Source organism: Montipora foliosa, chromosome 5, assembly GCF_036669935.1.
Source record: "Montipora foliosa isolate CH-2021 chromosome 5, ASM3666993v2, whole genome shotgun sequence".
NCBI lineage: Eukaryota > Metazoa > Cnidaria > Anthozoa > Scleractinia > Acroporidae > Montipora > Montipora foliosa.
Window position 1 is genome coordinate 21,515,900 of NC_090873.1, and position 5,000 is coordinate 21,520,899.

The following is a 5,000-nucleotide window of genomic DNA, read 5'->3' on the forward strand; positions in this document are numbered from 1 at the left end:
CCACAAGACTCGGTCATCGACCCGGCACTATTTCTTATTTATATCAACGACTTACCAAATGGCATTAAATTCAAAGTCAGGCTCTTCGCTGATGATACTGTCATGTACCTTGCTATCAATAACAGCAAAGACTGTCAGCAGCTTCAGCACGACTTAACACTTCTTAAGCTTTGGGGAGAGGAATGGCTCATGCAATCTCATGCAATTTAATGCCTCAAAGTGTGAAGTACTCCGCGTCTCGCGTGCACGCACCAAAATCCCGTTCACCTACGTATCGAATGGTACTCCACTTAAAGAGGCTGACCACACCAAATATCTCGGTATCCTCATTTTAAAAGATCTTAAGTGGAATAAACACATAGATGTAACAACAGCAAAAGCCAATAGCTCTCTTGGGTTCCTGAAACGTAATTTGAAAGTTACTTCAAGTGGTTTGCGTGAGAAGGCGTACGTTGGGTTTGTACGCCCTCAGATCGAATACGGTGCAGCAATTTGGGACCCTAGACCAGGTGTAGAAAATAACGGCGTCCACAATATCGAAATGGTACAAAGGCGAGCCGCTAGGTGGACTCTAAAGAGTATCACAATACCTCTAGCGTCTCAAACATGCTCCAGGACCTTGGCTGGAGGTCACTAGAACAAAGGAGAGCGCATGCAAGACTTTTTCTCTTGTACAAGATCCACAGAGGACATGTTCCAATTAACGACTCCAAATACCTCCGACCCATGACACGTAGATCCCGGCATTCCCACAACAATAGCTTCATCCCCCTCTCTACCAGTACCTCGTCTTACCGATTATCCTTCTACCCCAGAACTGTCACTCAATGGAACAGTTCACCACAGTGTATCTTTGATACTGATAACCTTAACTCATTCAAACATTCCGTCTCACTAATCACTCACAGTTCTGTAAATTAGTTTTTTTTGTCTTTGTTTTTGTTTGTTTGTTTTTTTTTCTTTTTTTTCTTTCCCCGTTATTTCGTTTTTCTGTATTTTATTCATTTTATTGCTATACCGTTGACCCCAGCCATCAATCTTCACGAAAGAAGGCTAGGCTGTAATGGTAAATAAATAAATAAATAAATAAATAAATAAAATAAATAAATAAATAAATATTTGCTCTGTTCTAAACCGGTCAAACCGAGACACTAGAGTGTATTACAGTCTCATTTTTTGCGCGTTCTCTTGGTCAAATATGGTAAAATGACGTAATAGTGGAATAATAAATACATCTTATTCGATATAATACACGGGGATATTTTGCGAGTTGCGTAGTGTTATTTTTCCTCGCCATGAAAAGCTCGATCTGGTGCGTTGTCTTGCATTTTAATATTAACAGGGCAATAGTGGGAAACGTTTGGCTTAATTTCGAACGAAAAATAAGATATTTGCTCTCAAGTATAATGTAATTAACTAGGATATTGTCATCAACATTATCCGTAGAAAAAAGCCCAGATAAAATATCATGGATATGGAAGCTTTTAGAGATTAACTTTTGCTATTTGAGGAGAATGTTTAGCTCATTCCAAAAGGTACTAACCTTACTACAGTAAAAAAAGAAGTGTTCCAATGTCTCCAGTTCTTTATTACAGAAATAACATAGAGGGGAAACGGCTAAACCAAATTTGAAGAGCATAATGTTTGTATAACAAATTATATGAAGAACTTTATATTGGAATTCTCTTAACTTTGTATTCAACGTTATTTTAAAAGGCAAAGAAAATATTCTTTCCCAGTCTAGTTCAAATGTCTTTGTGTTGAACATTTCGTTGTATTTTTTCATAGAGGTAGGGTTAGAAGAGATTTTAGAAGAAAACGTTTCATACAATAGTTTCGATTGAATCTTTTCAACATCAATCTTTTCCCCTCCAAGGTGTAGTGAAAAACTATCCAAATCTACATAATCGTGTAAAAGAGCTGCATTTTCATTTGTCTTTAACAATCTACGCCATTTCTCCGGGATGGCACAAAAGAGACTAAAAAGGAAATAATGATCAATAGGTGAGAGGTGTGCATGTTGTAGGTAAAAAAGCTGTTTAAATTGCCATGTGAGTCGAGAAGGTTCCGAATAGTTATAATACCAACATCAATTAACTTTGGGTTGAAAACTGAGCGGGATTCAATGCAGATGAACCTATTGTTCCATAAAAATTGTTCATAAATTTCCGAGGCTGAGGAAGGGCTTACACAGTTTAAGGAGGCCCATGTCATAATTCACTCTTTGTAAAATTTAGGAAGGGTTATTGATAACTTGGAATAGTTGAAATTGCAGTGAAACAAGAAATTTACCACCAACCTTCCTTAAATGAAAATCCAAGAAATACTTCAAACTGGCTGCATTTGGAGTTAGATACTTCTTTATACACATGATTCTTTGAGCGGAGATCATCGAGTTCAAGTCAGGCATTTTAAGTCCACCTTTTTCTATTTGATTTAGTAGAACCGCGCGTTTAACTTTATCTTTACCTTTCCAGACAAAAGAAAATAACAACGTGTTTATTTTCTTAATAAACTCTTTGTTACTTGAAATTGACGTCAGCCTATACAAGACCTTAGGTAAAGCAAACGATTTAATAATTTGCACTTTTCCAATCAGCGTTAATCCTCTCCAACTCCATCCTTTTACCAATTGTTTTAATGATTTTTCAATTGATTCAAAATTTAGTTCATAAAACATTGATGTATTATAAGTAAAGTAAACACCTAGAATTTTAACATATCTTTTAAATTCACAAATATCTAGTTCTAAGCTACTCGCAGTCTCTTTAAGATTTCCAAGTAGGAGAGACTCAGTTTTATCGCGGTTAATCTTAAGGCCAGTGTGTGTCCCGAATAAATTAATAACATTAAAAAGAGTAAGATAAGACTGTTTGTCTCGGACGAAGGTTGTCATATCGTCAGCAAAATTTACTAGTTTCATTCGATGATTGTTGCGGATGGATATTGCTAACCATTCGAGAACTATAATAAAAAGAGATGGCGATAAAGGATCACCCTGGCGAACTCCTCGTTTAACCTGGAAGGATGGTGTGAAAAAACCATTGTTAACTACGCAACTCATTATATTCTTGTAAAATGTCCTGATCCATGTTATGAAGGACGCACCAAAGCCAAAAGTTTCAAGAGATTCAAAAAGAAAGTCCAATCTAAGAGAGTCGAATGCCTTTTCAAAATCGACGGCAGACATTATGCCTTTACATCCCTTCATTTCGGTAAAGTCCATGACATCGTTAATTGTTCTAACCGCATCAAAAATTGTACGTCCTTTCACAAATGCATTTTGATCGCGATGTATTATATATGGTAGGACCTTTTCTAATCTTTTTGCGATAGCCTTCAAGCCTATTTTTACGTCTACATTTACAAGAGAAAGTGGTCTCCAGTTTTTTATCAGTCTTCTGTCCCTATCCTTTTTTGTATTAAGGTTATAACAGCTTCTTTTTGTGACTTCGAAAGTTCGCCGTGATCATGAGAGTAGTTTAATGAGTCTACCAAGAAATTACCAATCTCTGCCCAAAAAAAAAGATAAAACTCTTTGGAGAGTCCGTCATGCCCAGGGGTTTTGTTATTTTCAAAAGTAGAAAGGACTTTAAAACACTCAGAGTATGTTAACTGACCATCACATATTTTCCTCATATCATCGTTTAATTTCGGAATGGTTACAGTGAGGACACTCGAACCATGAACACTTGATATTTTTTTTTACATTTTTTTAGTGACTATAGAATGTGGGTTCGTCCTTTTGACAAGAGTATTTAATGTTTTTACACTTACAAAATGCTATACATGTAACACTATACACTATAAGAAGAGCCTTTATTTCTTCGTCGTCGAAAAAAACAATGTATACAAAAATGTCAAGTGTTCACGATTCAAGTGTCCTTACTGTAAGGAGTCCACCAAGAATGGGTAGTGAGTATCAGTCTGAATCCCTGTCTTTTCGTCATAAAGATCCGAATAAAAATTGTGAACCTCATCTAATATGTTTTTCGCGTCTGTTATCTCTGCACCATCTGAGTTTAGCAGCCTCCTAACACAACTTTTCTTTTTATTATGATTTTCTAAGTTAAGGAAATATTTTGTATTCCTTTCGCCTTGTTCATACCACCTGGCGCGCGACCGAATTATCAACCCCCTCACCATATAATCGTATTCTCTCTCGTAAACCGTTTTGCAGGCTTCAAGGTTTTCGAGGTTCTCAGGAGAAGGCACCTCTGCAACTTTTTCCTCGCATGCCCTTAGTTTTCCTTCAATTTCGTCAATATTACTTTTCCTTGCACTAGCTTTTACTTTACTATATTTAATACTATCTTGACGAATCTTATACTTGATATAATCCCATTTAATTCTTAAATTTTCACAAAAGCTTATTTCTTCTAGCCATAGAGGAAAGTTGTCGCGCATGCTCTGGACAAAAATTGGGTCGTCTAGGAGACTGTTGTTAAACTTCCAGAAGGAGGTACCTCTAGGCTGGTCAGCCATAGAATCCACCTCAAGAACGATAGCGGAGTGATCTGATTTGATGCTAGTAATAATATCAATTTTGGCTACATCGTCCTGGAGCAAGTCGCCAATGAACCAGTAGTCCAGTCTCCTTTGGATAATTGATTTTCTTTGACGCCAAGTGAATTTTTTGCTTTTTGGGTTACGAACTCTCCAAATATCTACTAGGTCATACTGTATAATTAAATCTTCCAAAACCGTAACTGATTCTTTAAAGTAGTGTTCCATCCCGAGCAATCTAAAGAAGGTTGCAAGGCAACATTGAAATCTCCCCCAATTACAAACTTATAATTGGACTCCCGGAGTTCCTCAACGGGATTAAGGTCAGATAAAGCCTGGAAGAATGAGAATAGACCTAATTCGCGCAGAGGTCACGTGGTCTGTATTGGGTAAACAATCTCAACAAGCATGGCGTCTCAAAGTGGCGCTCGTGGTGAAAACGATTTAGTTTGGACAAAAAATCTTCGTCTTCTGCCAAAGTTCACTACTGAACA